General features: G+C 41.5%; 1 pseudogene; it reads right to left on the bottom strand.

Annotated features, from left to right (window-relative positions):
- Nucleotides 1–16,758: 16,758 nt before the first annotated feature.
- Nucleotides 16,759–20,154, bottom strand: LOC116738446 (annotated as a pseudogene).
- Between the last annotated feature and the right edge of the window lie 77 nt (nt 20,155–20,231).

The raw sequence follows: 20,231 nt of genomic DNA, 5'->3' as shown, positions 1-20,231 counted from the left end.
CATACACAGACACAAACCACATATACACCATGCATACCATACATACAGAACAGACAAATATACTCAACCACAACCACCCCAAATGTATACCACACCACACATGTACCCCCTGACACACATTGTAGACACCATACACACCTTGTGGTTAACCGCCCAAGACTACACTGTTCAAGTGCCTTTCATGTAGCCTTTCACATCTATCTTATAGAAATTTTGTTGAAACATTCTTTATTAGTGTGTGTTGGGAGAGCTAGTATGGAAGCAGTGTAGTCTTGTCCCTTGAACATAGCTAATAACTAGGAAATCATTCTAAATATTCCAGAAACCAATGTGAAGACTGAAAGAACAAAGTACACAAGTACACAACACGGGGATAAAAGAAGCTACATCAAAGAAGGCAGAAAGTACAGAAAGGTAGTTTGGGGGAGGAAGAGATCAAGGGTGCTGCAGAGGAGAGGGAGCCCTCACTGGGGAAAAGGGTGAGAGGAAAAGGAGCACACATGGGAACACACAAGGTGAGCATTTCCCCAAATACACATGAAAAGATGCTCAACATCACTCATCATCAGGGAAATACAAATCAATTACAATGAGACATCAACTCACATCTGTCAGAAGGGCTACAACACAAGAAACAACAGGTGTTGGCAAGGATGGGAAGAAAGGAAAACGCTCTTACACTGTTGGTGGGAATGCAAACTGGTGCAGCCACTCTGAAAAACAGTATGAAGTTTCCTCAAATGTTAAAAACATGGACTTCTCAGAGTCATGTGTTTGAGCCATTGTTGGGCTCTGCACTAGCAGTGTGGAGCTTGCTTGGGATTCTCTCTCCCTCCCTCTCTCTGACCCCCCCCATCTCAAATAAATTAATTTACAACAATTGCCATTTAAAAAGTAGAACTTCCCTATGATCCAGCAATTGCACTACCTGGTATTTACCCAAAGGATTCAAAAATACCAATTCAAATGGATATATGCACCCTGATGTTTTTTTGCAGCATTATGAACAATAGCCACTTATGGAAAGGGCTCAAATGTCCATTTAATGATGAATGGATATAGATGTGATATACACACACACACACACACACACACACACACACATACACTCACAGTGGAATACTACTCAGCCATGAAAGAGAATGAAATCTTGTCCTTTGCAATGATGTGGATGGAGCTAGAGTATTATGCTAAGCAGTATAAGTCAGTCAGGGAAGACTTATACCGTATGATTTCACTCATGTGTGGAATGTAAGAATCAAAACAAATAAATGATCATGGGAGAAAAAAGAGATCAGCAAACCAAGAAATATACTCTTAACTCTGGAGAACAAACGTGGTTATCAGAGGAGACATGGGTGGGGATTGGGTTATACAGGGGATGGGGATTATAGAGTGCGCTTTGTGATGTGCACTGGGTGTGGTATGGAAGGGTGGATGGAATTACTGAATTCTACACCCGAAACTAATATTACACTATATGTTAACTAACTGGAATTTAAAACTTTAAAAAATATTCTATATAAGCCATAGGGAAAGGCCCCGTGCTTAAGATCAAAGCATCACTGTGCTTCAAGTGACAATCCTGTCCCTCATAGACATACATAGTAACACTTTCCCCACAACCTCTCTGTATAAACACTTGGGTTTTACTGTTGAAAAGTACCCTATACCCCAAGAGGGTTTTCAAAAGCCTTTGGGAAGTGTAGTTAGAAGTATTCTTAAACCCTTGTGTAGAAGCACTAGGAAATGGCTTACCATTAGGTGCCTAAAAGCACAGTGTAATTAAGCATTCTTAATGTAGCTTTAAGTGTATATCTAGGAGTAACTTTTGTTTAAACCCTCTATATTCATATGAGGGAATGTCCATGTTCTTAATTCCCAGAAAAAGCTTTTCTTAACACATTTGTGAATTAGCTTCTCATAAACATCCAGTAAGAAGTGTGCTTACATCCATTTGTATGAACATGGGAATACCCATGTGCTGAACTGCTTGAAATATCTGTGTTGTAAATGAGAATTTCAAATTCCTTTTAAATACCTGTAATCACAAGTGTTCTTAAACTTGTTTGTATAAACGCTATGGAAGGGACTAACTATACAGTGCTTGATATGTCTTTCATTTGGCTTTTAACATGATCTAACTGGGTATTTGTTTAAAATCTCTTTATTATCAAAAGGGAATGGCCATGCACTTAATTGCCACAAACACCATTGTGGCTAAGGCATCTTTGAGTTAGCTCCTTAGATTTATCCAATAAGAAGTGTGCTTATATCCTTCTGTATAATCACTAGGGAATGTACAGGTGCTTAACTGCCTGAAACAGCCATGTGCTCTGTAAAATATCCAAATATTTTTTAAAATACATGAAGTAACCAGTGTTCTCAAATTTCTTTGTATAAACACTTATCCTTAACAGCTTAAAACTACCCTACTTCAAGACTGGTTAATGACTTTCAAATAAACTCATTGAAACACTCTATTTGAGGAATAGGAAAAGGCAAAGTGTTTAACTGATTAAAAGTACAGCCCTTTCCAGGATAGGGAACGAAGTCCTTGTTCCACACTCCTGAGCTAGTGCGAGCAGAACCCAATAGCTACAGCTGAACTGTTGCTGCCTCCCTCAACTGATGCAAAATGTGGGAGGGACACAGAACATCAAGAGTTTCTGGCTCCTGAAGAAAGAATGCAAGCTTATTGCTGATGGGGCTCCCTGGTATAGTCCTTCAGAGGACTACCCTTGCCTAAGCCCACAGGTATTTCTTATTCTGGAACAAAAATGTTGATAGGAATCTGTGCTGAATACTCCATTGTCAACAATCTCTAAATCTCAGGTCTGATGAGGAATTCTGGCAGTCTGTGTCTCCATTTCCATCACTTAGCCTTTAAAAATTTTTTTTTAACATTTATTTATTATTGAGAGGCAGAGACAGAACATGAGCAGGAGAGGGGCAGAGAGAGGAGGAGACACAGAATCCGAAGCAGGTTCCAGGCTCTGAGCTGTCAGCACAGAGCCCGACGTGGGGCTCGAACTCACGAACCGTGAGATCATGACCTGAGCCGAAGTCGGACGCTTAACTGACTGAGCCATCCAGGCACCCCAAGCTTTTTTTTTTTTTTTTAAGTAGTTCTGCCTGGAATCTATTCAAATTCAGTGTCTTAGAGTAATATCTTCATCTTTCAGTTTGTCAGTCAGGTCATGTCCTTGTGATGGTGATATAGTTACTGCATTTGGCCCTTTTCAGTTTGGTTTCTGTATTATGTGGTAATATATAAATGTAGGGACTGTGAAGGTGCCCAGGGAGTACACTTGTAGGTAGGCTAAGCCAGAGGTTGGGGGAGGATCCCACCTCCTGTGTGGGAAGAGGAAGGGAAGACAGATACCTCCTTACTGTATTTGACCCGTGTCCCATTAAATGTAGAACTTTGACTCACTTTGTAGTCATTTCTATCCCATTGCTGATTTTCTAACTTGGTCTCAGTTCACACTCCAAGACCATGGGGCTGTTTCATACACAACCAAGGTTCAAGGATTGGAAGCAAGTTTTCAGGAAGTTCCTGAGTCAATAGAGGCTTCTCAGAGTCTGATATCCCAGAGGACAGCTAGCCCTCCTGTCCATGAGCCCTTGGTGCTTAGCAGGCTACAGTAATCCTGGGAGTGGGTAGCCTCATGGCTCATGCTCCTTTTCTCTCTTTCTGAAGAAGAGACAGTTTATGCATGTGCAGTATGCTCCATGACCTGATCTGTGCACAAAAAGCCCTTTGAATAAATAGCGTAGCAAGGCCTCATTCCCACCTCTTGATCATCACATGGAAGCACATTCTTCATATCTCACAGCGCTGCTGTCCTTATCTACTGATATCATGGGCAGAAGCACACTGAAATGCAGAGTTTCCCTTTATTTCTTAGGATAGAATGTGGGTCTCTTGCTCACTGGGCTCTAAGGGGCATCCTTTGGAGTACTCCTGTAGCCTAATTCCACAAATGGTTCTTCTGATTCCTGAGCAGACCAGCTTGCTAATATATCGTGGTAGTCAATTTATTCTAGACATCCAACTCTCATCCCTCATGAAGAACCCAGGCCCTCTGTATATCAATTTTGACCACATTGCTTTATTATCCATCAAAGTTCCTGTTGGGTTCCATACAAATTCTGTCCTTCAGAGTAATATCTCCTGTTTGCAAATGTCCACTCTGGACCAACCCCTGTGACTGTAGGACAGGTTGAGCTAAAGGTGCCCTGGCATTTTGTTTCATGACTATATGGACATCCAGAGCCCTAAGGCATTGGAAGGGATCTAGCTGAGAACTGTTTGTATGGAGGCTGGGCCAGAGGTATTAAGGGGGAGCTGGCCTTCTTGATAGGCCTAGGGGGAAATAAGTTAAATATCTCATTTTTACATTGATCACATTCCCATTGGATGGAAATATGAATGAAGTTTGGTTCTCTCTGTAACCATTCCCTTTCCCTTACCGTATTTCTGACTATGTGGTTATTCCCTCATAGGAGCCATGGAGCTGGCAGTCACTTAACAAGCAGCAAGGGATGGGCATTGGGTTCCCACTATGTCCTGCACTCAGGTACAGCCATCAGCATCTGATATCATGAAGGAGAATAGCCCTCCTAGCCCAGACCTTGGTGCTTGGCTATTTGTAGCAAGGGGTGGCAAAGGGAGGCATTTGCCTCATTGCCCTGCCTGATTCAGGTGCCTTCCTTCTGAAAAGCAGACACTTCACAGAGGAGCAGTAGGCTTCAGAAGCTGGTCAGCACAGAAAGAGCCCTTTACAGGAAGATGGCATCAATGCCCGTTTCCACACTTTTGAGGAACAGTGGGGGGCACCTCACAGCTATAGCACAGTCACTGCTCACTCCAGTTCTAGGTACTTCCTTCTTCACGTAATTCCCCTTCCAATTTCTGAAGATCTCTGGCTCTCCTTATACACCTTTATACATCTTTACTCTTTTGTAGAAACAAGGTTCTTACCAGAATCCATTCAGAGTTAGTGTCTCAGAGTCATATTCTCTGTGTTCCACCTGGGAGTCTAGTCCAGTCCTTGTGACTGTGGGAGATATTTTGCTACAGGGGTCCCTCTTAGTTAATTGGGTTTTCAGAAGTCTGTAGCCATCTAGAGGCCCAGGGAATTTTTAGGTGCCCAGCAGATGTTTGTATGTAGGCTGGGACAGAGATTTGGGGAAGGGAGCTGGCTTCCTTCTGGGCAATGGGGGAAATGAATTAAGGTATCTTTTTTCATTTTGATCCCAATTCCCATTGGAAATGTTGAGCTTTGGCCCTCCTTGCATCAATTCCTTTAATCTTGCTGTATTTTTCACTCTGTTTTTTTCTCCCTTAGGATTATGAAGGCATCACTCACTCAGCTGACACCCCAGGGTATGCTGCAAACTCCCACTCTGGTTCTGTGCTCAGTGAGACCTATCAGTCAGTGTCTGCTATACCAAAGGAATGATGGCCTTTAGTCCCTGAGTGCTTGGTGCTTGGCCTGTTGTGGTATGGAAGGTGAAGGGTGCCAGCTTCCCTCACTCACCTGGATGATTGAGTGACCTTCATTGTTAGATGCAGTTTGTACATGGGCAGTATGGACCAGGAGGTCATCAGCACAGGCTGAGCTTTTTCCAGGAATAGGAAACAAATTTCTTGTTCCAGACTCCCTGAGTAAGAGCCAGCAGAACCCAATAGTTACAGTTCAACAATTGCTGCCTCCATCAACTGGTGGAAATAGTGGGAGGGACAGACAAAGCCAGACATCTCTGGCTCCTAATAAAAGAATGCAGGTTCTTGCTGACAGGGCTCCTAGGTGTAGTCTTTCAGAGGGCTTCCTTTGCCTAAGCCCACAAGCATTTTTTATTCCAGGTGCAACCATGTTGATAGGAGACTCCGCTGGGTACTTCATTCTCAACACTATCCAAATCCCATGTGTGATGAAGAACTCTGGCAATGTGTGTCTCCATTTCCATTACTTATCCCTTTTTTCAAAAAAAAAAATGGTTCTGCTTGGAATCTATTCAAAGTCAGTGTCTTAGAGTAATATCTTCATCTTTCAGCTGGGAGTCTGGTTGTGCCCTTGCAGTAGTGATATGGGTATTGCAGTGGGACCTTCTCAATTTGGTTTCAGAATTATGTGGTCATCCTCAAACCTAGAGTCTGTGGTGAAGGTGCCCATTGCTTGTGGATAGCCTAAGTCAGAGGTTAGGGGAGACCCCACATTCTGTGTGGAACAAGAGGAGGGCAAGATAGATATGTCCTTCCTCAATTTGACTTTGACCATTTGATGCAGGACTTCTACTCACCTTGTACTCAGTCATTCACATCCCTTTGCTGCTTTTCTACATTGGTCACGGTTCACACTCCAAGACCACGGGGCTGTCTGAACACAACCCATGTTCAAGTTTTGAAGGCAAGTTTTTAGGCAGTTCCTGAGGAAATAAAGGGATCTCAGAGTCTGATATCCCAGAGGACTGCTGGTCCTACTGTCCTTGAGCTCTTGTAGCTTAGCAGGCTACTATAGCATTTGTAAATAATTGCCCCTGCTTGTAAACAAGGTTCTCCCTGGAATCCTGTCAGAGCCAGTGACTCAGAGTCATATCCCTTGTCTATTTTTTAAAATGTTTATTTGCTTTTGAGAGAGAGGGAGAGATAGAGCATGAATGGGGGAAGGAGCAGAGAGAGAGAGAGAGAGAGAGAGAGTGAGAGAGAGAGAGAGTCTGAAGTAGGCTCCAGGCTCTGAGCTGTCAGCACAGAGCCCAGTGTGGGGCTCAAACCCATGAACACTGAGATCATGATTGGAGGTGAAGTCAGATGCTTAACCAACTGAGCCACACAGGCTCCCCTCATATCCTCTCCTATTAAGTGGGGAATCTGGTACAATCATGGTGAGTGGGTGGGAGGTTTGGCCATAGGACCCCTGCAATTTGGTTTCAGAATTTGTGGACATCACCAGGCCTAGGGCATCTGCAGGTGCCCAGTGGAGAATGCTTGTGTGTAGGCTAAGCCAGAGGTTTTAGGAAGGGAGATGGCCTCCTGTCTGGGTGAGAGGAAATTAAGAGAGATATATCCTTCCCAGGTGGATCCCAGTCCCATTAGAGATGCAGAACTTTGGCACTGCTTGTACTCTTCCCCATCCCATTACTGCTTTTCTAGCTAGGTCTCAGTTCATGTTCCAGAAGCATGGGGTCACTTACACAGCCATGTCTGTATGAATGGTGGTGGTTTCCGAGTCAATTCCTAAGAAAATTGAAGGTTCTCTGAGTCTGATAGTTCAGAGAGAGGTGGCCCTTCAGTTCCATAGTACATGTTCTTGCTTAGCTGGCCAGGGTATGCATGAACATGGGTAGCCTGTTGGCCTCCCTACCCTCAATAATGGAGATCCCTTCATTCTGAAGAGCAGCAGGTTTTCATGTGGGCAGGATGTTCCAGGATCTGCTCATCACAGAAAGCACCTTTAGATGGAATACTGCACCAAGTCCCACTTCCAAATACTTGCCCATCAGCCACAAGCACACTGTGATACTATTGTATCACTGCTGCCCCTATGTACTGAGGGAAAGGTCAGGGCACATACCCAAAGCCAGGGATTTCCCTCTGATTCTGAAGGAGAATCTGAGAAGACTTCTTGCTGTCTGGGCTCCCAGGTGGAACTTATAGTGGGCACCCTTGGTCAAGTCCACAGCTGTTTCTCATTCCTGAGTCAGCGATCTGGGGAAGACTGTGCTAATTATAGTCACTCTCCACATTATCTCATTCTTATCCCTGATGCAGAACTCTAGCCCTCCCTGTATCAATTTGCACCCCTTTGCTCTCTGAGCCCTCCCTGGGGTTCATTCCATGTGATTGTCTCAGAGTCATACCATTGGCCCTCAACTGGGGATTCTGGTCCATTCCTTATGACTGTGGCATGTTTGCCCAAAGGGCTCCTGGTTCTTCAGCAGGATATTTTCCCCTATATAATTGCTCATCTCTCCATGAGTCTTGCATAGCTCAGATTTATGGCCAAGTAGGCCTTTGTTTTGTTTTTGTTTTTGTTTTTCCAGGGACATATCCACAGATCCTCCCAGGTTTTCAGGCATCTTGAAAAGACAAGAATAACTGTAAAATGGGAAGTTGTTATAATATCTGAAAGATGCTCAAGGAAAGATCTATTTATTTTAAACCAATGCAACCTTAATGATATAGGGATAGACAAGGCAACCCTGTTGTAGAGCCTCCCTCTGAATTTCTTCCAGGCATATTGGACACTAGCCAGCATCTTTACTCGGCACATCCTCATTATACGTTATTTTTGGCTTTGTTCAACACATCACATTATTCCCATTTCATGTGAGGGTAAACATGTGAAGGCACCATAATCCTACAAATGTGGGCTGGGAGAAGTGAATGGGTAAGGAGGCAAACACCAGGTGCTGCTCTATATGCCAGTCCCTGCCTTCTGCCATTGTCCTTAGGGCTGTTGTGGAACTGGTCCTGCAAGCCAGAACTGTCACTGTTGCTACTGTTGAGTATGCTGAAGGAAGACAGTACTACACAAGCCAATGCCATGGTTGCCACACCATGGCCACAGAGTGGCTTTGATGGGCCACTGAGGCTGCTATGGAACTGCCTGATGCACAGGGCTTTTCATGCCTTGGCACCTGACACAGAAAACTCCTTGTAGCTATGACCTGTACCCACCACAGATGCCTGTGGTCCCCCTGTCCCCTCTGTGCCCCAGCTGGACGGCTAATCCAAGTCTGAGTAAGTGCAAGTGCTGCCATTAGTAGTGGCTGTCCTGCCTTGGCTGCTGCCCACCTCCAACATGCACCGGCTTGTGTGAAAAACTATCCCTGGGCCCTGGCTGAGTGAGTGACACCCCCCATTGTCCTAAGTCTAAACAGGGACATCATTAGACATTGAGCCATGGGAAGGGAATGGTCATAGGGAGGGCCAAAGTTCAATATTTCCAATAGGAATGGGGCCATTCTGAAAAGGGCTATGTAACTTATGTCTCTTCAGCCAGGAAAGGAGGACAGCTCCCTTCCCAGCCCTGTCACCCAGCCTAAGGGCAAATGTTGTCTTCTGGGTCGTTCAAGTGCCCTAGACCTCTAGATACCTGCATAGTTTTTAACACCAACCTGACAGGGGCCCTGTGGCCAAACCTATCACACAGTTGCAAAGACTAGACTAGGATCCCCAGCTACTGAGAGCCTACATGCAATGGACACCAGAGAAGACCTAGTTTGAAAATAGAGCAAAGGGGTGAAAAAGATCCAGAGGGGGCCAGAGTTCTTCATTAGTTATAAAAATGGGATGATGTGGAGAATGAAGTGACTAGTGCCATCTCCCAGCAAGACGGCTGTCTCAGGAAGAAGCAACACCTGTGGGCTTTGGTGAACGGAGCCCCATAGAGGCTACATCTGGGAGCCCTGTCAGCAAGGGGCCTGCATTCTTCCTCCAGAAAGGGAGGAAAAGCCCTAGCTTTGGGTATGTATCTCACCCTTCCCATTAGTAGACAGGGGTGGCAGTGATTCAGTTGTGGCTATTTGGGGCTCCTGGCTGATGGTCAAGTGGTTAGAACCCAGTCTAGGTGCAGTATTTCATTAAAAGTCCCTTTGTGCACTGATCATGGCCTGGAGCAGAGTGCACATGCATGAACCATCTACTCTGCAGGATAAAGGCACCTCTGTTAGCCAGGGGATGGAGGCCAGCTGGTTACCCATCTCCAAAATTACCCTAGCTGGCTAATAGCCACTCCCCCAGGGACAGAGGGGTCTGCTTTCCTCTGGGATGCCAGACACTGACTGTGAACTGACTGGGATCTCCACATTGGTTTTTGGACATGGGTTGTGTAGCTGACACAGCCCCATGGATGCTGGAATGTTCTAATTTAAACACAGTATATAGCTCTGAATGGCTCCCAGGTAGAACTTTGTTTTTGTTGTTATTTTGGTTTAGTTTGTTTGTTTGTTTATTTATTTATTTAATATGAAATTCATTGTCAAATTGGTTTCTTTACAACACCCAGTGCTCATCCCAACAGGTGCCCTCCTCAATACTCATCACCCACCCTCCCCTCCCTCCCACCCATCAACCCTCAGTTTGTTCTCAGTTTTTAAGACTCTCTTATGTTTTGGCTCCCTCCCTTTCTAACCTTTTTTCCCCCTTACTCTCCCCATGGTCTTCTGTTAAGTTTCTCAGGATCCACATAAGAGTGAAAACATATGGTATCTATCTTTCTCTGTATGACTTATTTCACTTAGCATAACACTCTCCAGTTCCATCCATGTTGCTACAAAAGGCCATGTTTCATTCTTTCTCATTGCCACATAGTATTCCATTGTGTATATTAAACCACATCTTCTTTATCCATTCGTCAGTTGATGGACATTTAGGCTTTTTCCATAATTTGGCTATTGTTGAAAGTGCTGCTATAAACATTGGGGTACAAGTGCCCCTATGCATCAGCACTCCTGTGTCCCTTGGGTAAATTCCTAGCAGTGCTATTGCTGGGTCATAGGATAGATCTATTTTTAATTTTTTGAGGAACCTCCACACTGTTTTCCAGAGAGGCTGTACCAGTTTTCATTCCCGCCAACAAGACAAGAGTGTTCCCGTTTCTCCACATCCTCGCGAGCATCTATGGTCTCCTGATTTGTTCATTTTAGCAACTCTAACTGGCGTGAGGTGGTATGTGAGTGTGGTTTTGATTTGTATTTCCCTGGTGAGGAGTGACGTTGAGCATCTTTTCATGTGTCTGTTGGCCATCTGGATGTCTTCTTTAGAGAAGTGTCTATTCATGTCTTCTGCCCATTTCTTCACTGGATTGTTTTTCGGGTGTGGATTTTGGTGAGCTCTTTATAGATTTTGGATACTAGCCCTTTGTCCGATATGTCATTTGCGAATATCTTTTCCCATTCTGTCGGTTGCCTTTTAGTTTTGTTGATTGTTTCTTTGGCAGTGCAGAAGCTTTTTATCTTCATGAGGTCCCAAAAGTTCATTTTTGCTTTTGGGGATGTGTCAAGTAAGAAATTGCTGTGGCTGAGGTCAGAGAGGTTTTTTCCTGCTTTCTCCTCTAGGGTTTTGATGATTTCCTGTCTCACGTTTAGGTCGTTCATCCATTTTGAGTTTTGTTTGTTTGTTTGTTTTTGTTTTTTTGTGTGTGAACAGTGTAAGAAAGTGGTGTAGTTTCATCCTTCTGCATGTTGCTGTCCAGTTCTCCCAGCACCATTTGTTAAAGAGACTGTCTTTTTTCCCATTGGATATTCTTTCCTGTTCTGTCAAAGATTAGTTGGCCATACTTTTATGGGTCCAATTCTGGAGACTCTATTCTATTCCATTGGTCTATGTGTCTGTTTTTGTGCCAATACCATGCTGTCTTGATTATAGCTTTGTAGTAGAGGCTAAAGTCTGGGATTGTGATGCCTCCCACTTTGGTCTTCTTCAAAATTACTTTGGCTATTTGGGATCTTTTGTGGTTCCATACAAATTTTAGGATTGCTTGTTCTAGCTTCGAGAAGAATGCTGGTGCAATTTTGATTGGGATTGCATTGAATGTGTAGATAGCTTTGGGTAGTATTGACTTTTAATATTTATTCTTCCAATCCATGAGCATGGAATGTTTTGCCATTTCTTTGTATATTCTTCAATTTCCTTCATAAGCTTTCTACAGTTTTCAGCATACAGATCTTTTACATCTTTGGTTAGGTTTATTCCTAGGTATTTTATGCTTCTTGGTGCAATTGTGAATGGGATCAGTTTCTTTATTTGTCTTTCTGTTGCTTCATTGTTAGTGTATAAGAATGCAACTGATTTCTGTACATTGATTTTGTATCCTGCAACTTTGCTGAATTCATGTATCAGTTCTAGCAGACTTTTGGTGGAATCTATCGGATTTTCCATGTATAATATCATGTCATCTGCAAAACGTGAAAGCTTGACTTCATCTTCGCCAATTTGGATGCCTTTGATTTCCTTTTGTTGTCTGCTGATGCTAGCACTTCCAACACTGTGTGAAACAACAGCAGTGAGAGTGGACATCCCTGTCGTGTTCCTGATCTCAGGGGGAAAGCTCTCAGTTTTTCCCCATCGAGGATGATATTAGCTGTGGGCTTTTCATAAATGGCTTTTATGATGTTTAAGTATGTTCCTTCTATCCCGACTTTCTTGAGGGTTTTTAGTAAGAAAGGATGCTGAATTTTGTCAAATGCTTTTTCTGCATCGATTGACAGGATCATATAGTTCTTTCCTTTTCTTTATTAATGTGATGTATCACATTGATTGATTTGCGAATGTTGAACCAGGCCTGCAGCCCAGGAATGAATCCCACTTGATCATGGTGAATAATTCTTTTTATATGCTCTTGAATTCGATTTGCTAGTATCAAAGTAAAATAGAATTTGAAAACATTTACATAAAAGCAAAAAATATAGTAATAAAAATTAAATAAAATATTTTTAACAGAAATTGAAAGTAAAAATGAAGTTTTTCTCTTTCTGCATTCAAGAAAAAGAAAAGAAATGAAAAAGAAAAAAGAAAAAGAAAGAAAACAGGAAATTGTTTGAAAATTTGAAAAGGTGAATACACTGAAGTAGACTAAAATAAAATGATGAAAGTAATGTAGAATTTGAAAAAATTTACACAAAACTAAAAAATATAGTAATAAAAATTAAAGGAAGATATTTTTAATAAAAACTGAAAATAAAAATGAATTTTTTCTCTTTCTGTATCCAAGAAAAAGAAAAGAATTGTAAAAGAGAAAAATAAAAAAGAAAGAAAATTGAATAGATGAAACTGCTAACAGATTGAAGTAGGACTGAAATTGCTTCGTTTCCCCCTAGAAGTCAGTCTATGTAGCTTTTTATAGTCCATAAATTAAGCCAGGAGTGAGACTTGTGTTCTTGACGAGCGAAGTTGGCCCAGTTGGGCGGGGCTCAGTGTAACATCTCTGCTCTCCACTAGGTGGTGCTGCTAGTCTACTGGGGTGGATTGTTGAGGCGCTGGTAGGTGCGTATGCACATGCACGGGAGCAGTGAAAATGGCGCCACCCACCTACCCAGTCTGTTCTCTGGATCAGCAATTGCACACCCATCCTCTGTCTTCAGCTCTTGTCCACTTCCCACTTTTTCACTCTCCGTGACCAGGTCTCAGGCAGTACCTCTCTCCCAAGTTTTGTTTTTTTTTCCCTGGCCCCTTAATTCTGAAGGACTGTGGCTTTGACCTGTTCTGCCCCTCTGCAGGAGGGTCTCACCGAGCAATGGCCAAATGAGCAATGGCTGAATATTGGCTGCACCAAGGAATGCCCTCTGGACCCTGTTGTTGTCGGTGCCCCGAGACTGTGGCCAGGTGCCAGCCTGTCCCAGAAAATGTTTGAGAGACAGTGTAGCAGCAGCGTTTCAGGGACTATGGAAAATCACAGCACACATCTGGCACCAGGCTTCACCCTTAACGACTTGATCCAGCACCAGCAAATGTGGCTGCCTTCTGGGGTATGCTGGGACCAGATGGCTTCAACAGTCTCTACCAAATGTCCTTCCAGCAGTGGAACCACTTTTCCCTGTGTGGCCCAAGAACCTCATGGACCCCACTCTGTTCCTGGGGATTCACCCTTCCCACCAGATCACCACCAGGTAACAAGCTGTGGAGTTGCAGCCTTTGTGCTCCCCTTGTTTACAGTCTTAATGGAATTTAAACCCTCTCCTTTCTCCCTTTTTAGTTTAGTCCCTGATGCTGTTTCCAATTCTCCATTTTCTCTCCAGCTGCTTTTGGGGAGGGGTGCTTTTCCCATACTCTACCCCCCCCAGTCTCTGTCCTCTCTCTGCCGCAAAAGTAGTTCCCTACTTTTCATGGCTTCTCGCTCCCCAAGTTCAGCTCTCTGCATCATGTGCCTGCTGAATTTTGTGGTTCAGGTTGTGTAGATTGTTGTGTTAATACTCCAGTAAGTTTTCTAGGTGTGTAGGATGCTTTAGTGTTGGTCGGCTGGATTTCATGGACATGAGACACACAAAAACTTCCATGCTGTTCCGCCATCTTGGCTCCTCCCCAAATCTCCAGAAAAATACTTTTGAAATGATGAAGATAATTATTGCATACCACAAACCCTTTTGAACAATAGGTATATGGGGGCCTTGAAATGTGCTTTCTTGGACAATATCCCGTCACCACTGATATATTGTTAGCAGGTTGGTTGTCAGTCCTAGAGTTAATAATGATGTTGAGTTGAAGTGAAATCATATTGCCAGTCCTGAAGTTATTAGTAGGTCTGAGAGAGCTCCCATGAGTTGTCATGGGCTTGGGTTCACTATGTGGTATGTGTGGGTTTGGTGGATCATTAGGTGTTGTCATATAAGTATAGGCTTACTAACAGGGTAAAGACATAGGCTTGAATAAGGGCCATAGCAAATTCAAGAATTGTTAGTAAGACAAGAATAATAAAGGTAATGAGAGTGATAGTGGTGCTGATATTTATTAGGGCTAGAGTAGCCCGTCCAACTCAGTGAATTAACAGGTGATCTGTTGTGATATTAGCTGTGAGTTGTACGGCCAAAGCTATTGGCTGGATAAGGAGACTAATGGTTTTGATGACTACAAGTATAGGGATTAGGGGAAAGGTGTTCCCTGAAGTAGATAGTGAGCTAAGGGTGCTTTCGTTTTATATCGGAACCTGGTGACTACAGTGCCAGCTCACAGGAAAATGGCTATTCCTAGGTTTATTGATAGTTGGGTGGTAGGTGTGAATGAGTGTGGTGATAGGCCTAGTAAATTTGTTGAGCCAATGAATAGGATTAGGGATGTTAATATTAGAGCTCAGTTTTGTCCTTTGTAGCTATGGATAGCTAGTATTTGTTTTGATGTCAGTTGAACTAATCATTGTTGTAATGAAATCAGATGGTAATTGACTAGTCAATTAGGTGAGGAAATAGAATGCCTGGGAATAGAATAATTAGGATAACAATAGGTAGTCCTATTATTATTGGGGTAATGAAAGAGGTGAATAGATTTTTATTCATTTTTTTCTCAAGGGTTAGGTTGTTTTAGTGTTACTGAAGATTCGGGTCCTAAATTTCCTGGGTGTGAATGTTTTGAAATTTTTAGTTGAAATATAATAAATAGCATTATGAATATTGATATGATAGTGATGAATCAAGCTGATATATCTAGTTGTGGCATATCATTAAGAGATTTAAACTCCCAATCTTTAACTTAAATGGTTAATACTTATTTAGCTTCTTAATAATTTTATAGTATAGATGCTGATCATTTTTCGAAGTATGTTAATGGAGCCAATTCAAGAACAATAGGTATAAAGCTGTGGTTTGAGTCACAGATTTCAGAGCATTGGCCATAATATAGTCCAGGTTGTGTGCCCATTAGTGTTGTTTGATTTAGTCAGCCTGGGATGGCATCAGGTTTTAGATCTAGGGATGGGAGGGCCATGAGTGCAGGACATTTTCTGATGAGATTAGTATATGAATGGTTATTTTTGTTGGCAGTACTACTTGACTGTCAACTTCTAGCAGTCGCAGTTCTCCAGGTTTTAATCCTTCAGTGGGGATTATGTAGGAATCAAAATTTAGGTCTTCGTAATCTGTATACTCATAACTTTAGTATCATTGATGCCCTACAGTTTTTACAGTTAGAGAAGGGTTGTTGATTTTGTCTATTATGTAAAAGATTTTTAGAGAGGGTAGGGCAATAAGAATTAAAATAATAGCCAGGAGGATTGTTCAGACAGTTTCTATTTTTGGGCATCTATTGTGCTTGTATGTGTAAGTTTGGTTGTTAGTATTAGTGAAATGATGTAGAGAACTAGGGAGCTAATTAGAAATACAATTATTAATGTGTGATCATGAAAGTGCAGAAGTTCTTCTATACTAGGGGATGTAGCATCTTGAAAACTTAGTTGAAAGGGATATGGCATGGAGACACAAAGGATTTAAACCTATAAGTTAACTTTTACAAAGTTATGTAATCTTTTTACTAATGTCTCTTTATTGAGAAAGACATAGTGGTTATGACATTGGCTTGAAACCAGTTCTAGAGGGTTCAATTCCTTCCTTTCTTATTTTAAGGACACGTAGGTTGGGTCTTCAAATATATGGTATGGAGGGGGACATCCATGTAATCATTCGAGATTAGTTTAGTTAATTCTACTATTGCTACTTCTCGTTTGGATGCAAAGGCTTCTCAAACTATAAATATTATTAATATTACTGCTGTTAGTGAAATGAAAGAGCCTATTGAGGAGATTGTGTTTCAAGTTGTGTATGCGTCTGGATAATCAGAATAACGAGGTATTTCAGATAATCCAAGGAAATGTTGAGCGGAAAACGTTATATTAACGCCTACAAATATAATTGTGAAATGAATTTTTGCTCAGGTATTATCAACAGTATATCCTGAGAATAGGGGGAATTAGTGAACAAAACCTCCTATAATAGTGAATACTGCTTCTATTGATAATACATAATGGAAATGGGCTACTACATGGTATATATCATGAAGAAAAATGTCTAATGAAGAGTTTGCAAGACTGTTAGGTCCCCTACGGTAAATAGGAAGATAAAGCCCAGGACTCATAATATAGCAGGGGATCATTCAATGTTTCCTCCATGAAGAGTAGCAAGTCAGATAAATACTTTTACTCCAGTAAGAATGGCAATAATTATGGTGGCTGATGTAAAGTATGCTCATATGTCAATGTCTATTCCTACAGTAAATGTATGCTGGGCTGATACAATAAAACCTAGGAAACCAATAGATATTTCTGCTCATACTATTCCCATATAACCAAAAGGGTTCCTTCTTGCCTGAATAGTAAGTAACAATATGTGAAATTATTCCGAAGCCTGGTAAAATTGGAATATAAACCTCTGGGTGTCTGAAGAATCACAATAAGTGTCGATATAAGATGCGACATCCTCCTTCAGCAGGATCAAAGGAAGTGGTATTTAGGTTTTGATCTGTTAGTAATATGGTAATTCCAGCCGCTAATACTGGCAATGATAGGAGTAACAGGACAGCAGTAATTAAGATGGATCAGACAAAAAGGGGTGTCTGATATTGAGATATGGCAGGGGTTTTTATATTAATGATTGTAGTAATGAAGTTAATAGCACCTAAGCCTGAAAAGACACCTACAAGATGTAAGGAAAAAATTGTTAGATCCACGGATGCTCCTTCATGGGCTAGGTTGACAGCTAGAGGGGGATATGCAATTCACCAGGTTCCTGAGCTGGCCTCTACTATCAATGATGTGAGCAGGAGTAGGAAGGATGGAGGGAGAAGTCAGAAGCTTGTGGTATTTTTTTGGGGGGGTGCCATATCAGGTGTTCCAATTATTAATGGTACTCATCAATTCCCAAAGCCTCCAATCATGCTTGGTATTACCATAAAGAAGATTATTACGAATGCATGGGCAGTGACAATTACATTATAGATTTGATCATCTCCCAATAGAGTGCTCGGTGCCAAGTCCAGCTTGAATTAGAAGCCTAAGGGTGGTTCCTACTTATGCCAGCTTAGGCACCAAATAGGAGATAGAGAGTGCCAATATCTTTGTGGTTAGTGGAAAATAGCGGTTTATAAACTTAGGTAAAATGGCCGAGTAAAGCATTAGACTATAAATCTAAGAACAGAGGTTTAAGTCCTCTTTTTGCCAAGCTCTTTGGTAAAGTATCATATTGAATTGAAAATTCAAAGCAGCAGCTTCAACGCTGCCGGGGCTTCTCCTGCCTTTTTTTCCTAGGTGGTGGGAGAAGTAGATTGAAGCTAGTTGATTAGGGTATTTAGCTGTTAACTAAAATTCCAAGGGATGGAAGCCCACCAATCTAGTAAGGGCTTAGCTTAATTAAAGTGTTTGATTTGAAATCAATTGATGTAATATAGATTCTTGCAGTCCTTAGAATAAGGTGTGCAGGAGTTAAATCGATATGACTTACTTAGGGCTTTGAAAGCTCTTGGTCTGTTTGGACCTAAACTCCTAATCCAGGATGGATAATATTGGTGTGAATGGGAGTAGTATGGTTGAGGTTATGATGAGAGGGGATAAAAAAGTTATTTTTTTGTACTTTCAAATTGTCATTTTATTTGTGTATTGTTCGTTGAGGGGAATATGGTTAGTGCTGTGGTGTATGTTAGTTGTATATAGAAGTATAGGTTGAGTAATGCTGTGATAGCTAGTAGTGTGGGTATAATAATTATCCCATTTTTTGTTAATTCTTGGATAATTATTCATTTGGGGATCAATCCTGAGAGTGGCGGGAGACCTCCTAAAGATAATATTAGTATCAGAATGAGTGAGGTGATCAGGGGTGTTTTATTTCCTGTTTGTCATAGGGATAGTGTTGTTGTGGTGGAGCTGTGTATGAATAGTATGAAGCTGGTGGGTGTTATAATGATGTAAATAGCTTTAGAATTGTTATTGTAGGGATATATAGTATGATAGCTGTTATTCAATCTATATGGGCGATTGAGGAGTATGCTAGGATTTTTTGTAGTCGTGTTTGGTTGAGTCCCCCTCATCCTCCGATTAGGACTGGTATGATAGCTCTTGTTAGTGGTAAATTGGGGTTAATGGCAGGTGAGATTTGGTAGAGAACGGATAGTGGTGTGATTTTTTTTTGTCATGTCAATAGAATTAGGCCTGAAGATAGGGAGATTCCTTGTGTAACTTCAGGAACTCAGAAGTAAAATGGAGCCAAGCCCAGTTTTATTGCCAAAGCAGTGGTTTTTATAATTGATGCTATGGGGTTGAGTTTTTTTTTATATTATTCATTGTCCTGAATATAGAACACTGATAATTATTCCTGTCATTAGGAGTATAGATGCAGTTGTTTGTGTTAGGAAATATTTTGTAGATGCTTCTATGGTTCATGGGTTAAATATTTTTTATGAGAATAGGGATAGTGGCTAGTATATTTATTTCGAAGCCAATTCAGATTATTAGTCAGTGAGAGCTTGTTATTGTGATTATGGTTCCTGAGATGACAGTTGAATCATAATAATGAGAATAGGGGGGTTAATTAGTATGGGAAGGATATAAACCAACATTTTCGGGGTATGGGCCTGATAGATTATTTAGCTGACCTTACTGTAGAATATGATGTAATATGGTAGCACGAAGATTTTTGAATTCTTAGGATTAGGTTCAAGTCCTGTAATTCTAGAAATAAGATTTAAACCTCTAGTGTTTACTCTATCAAAGTAACTCTTTTATCAGACATAGGTCTTATGTTTGAGGTGGAATGCTTGCTGTGATGATGGGCAAGGATACATGTCACATGCATAGGGCTAGGGTGAGGGGTAGGAAGTTTTTTCATAAAAGGTGTATCAGTTGGTTATATCAGAATCGTGGGTAGGATGCTCAAATTCATAGGAAGGCGATTGTTAGGAGTAGAGTTTTAATGGTGAAATTGATGGTATATAGTTCTGGTATATACGGGTTGTGGGATACTCCAAAGAATAGAATTGTTGTGAGAATATTCATTATGATGATGTTAGCATATTCCGCTAGGAAAAATAGGGCAAGGGGACCTGTTGCATATTCTATGTTGAATCTGGAAACAAGCTCTGATTCTCCTGTTAGATCAAATGGGGCTCAGTTGGTTTCTGCTAATGTTGAGATGAATCATATTATGGCTAGGGGCCATGTGGGAAGAATTTGTCATATGTGTTCTTGGGTAGTAATTAGTGTGGCTAGTGTGAAAGACCCATTTATTAGTAATACTAATAGGAGAATAATGGCTAGTGTAACTTTGTATGAAATTGGGCTATGGCTTGTAGGGCTCCAATTAAAGCATACTTAGAATTTGAGGTTCATCCTGACCATAGTATTGAGTAGACAGCGAGGCTTGACATAGCTAATATGAATAGTACTCCTAAATTTATGTTGATGAGTGCATATGGCATGGGGAGAGGAATTCACATGGTTAGGGCTAATGAGAGAGCCAGGATAGGTGCTATGATTAATATAGATATAGAGGATGTCAGGGTTCTTTGGTGAAGAGTTTTATGGCATCTTCAATGGGTTGGAGCAGACCATGTGACCCCACAACGTTTGGTCCTTTGCGAAGTTGTATATACATTAGTACCTTACATTCGACTGTTAGGAAAGCTATGGTGAGGAGAATAGGGATAATTAATGAAAGAATATTGATTGTAAACATGTTATTAGGGAGAGGAGTTGAACCTCTGATTATAAAGGTTTAAGTTTTAGGCAATTACCAGGCTCTGCCACCCTAAC

The sequence above is a fragment of the Lynx canadensis genome, chromosome E1, assembly GCF_007474595.2.
Source record: "Lynx canadensis isolate LIC74 chromosome E1, mLynCan4.pri.v2, whole genome shotgun sequence".
Classification (NCBI taxonomy): Eukaryota; Metazoa; Chordata; class Mammalia; order Carnivora; family Felidae; genus Lynx; species Lynx canadensis.
Note: the sequence above shows the minus strand (reverse complement) of the source record. Positions and strands in the feature narration are given on the sequence as shown.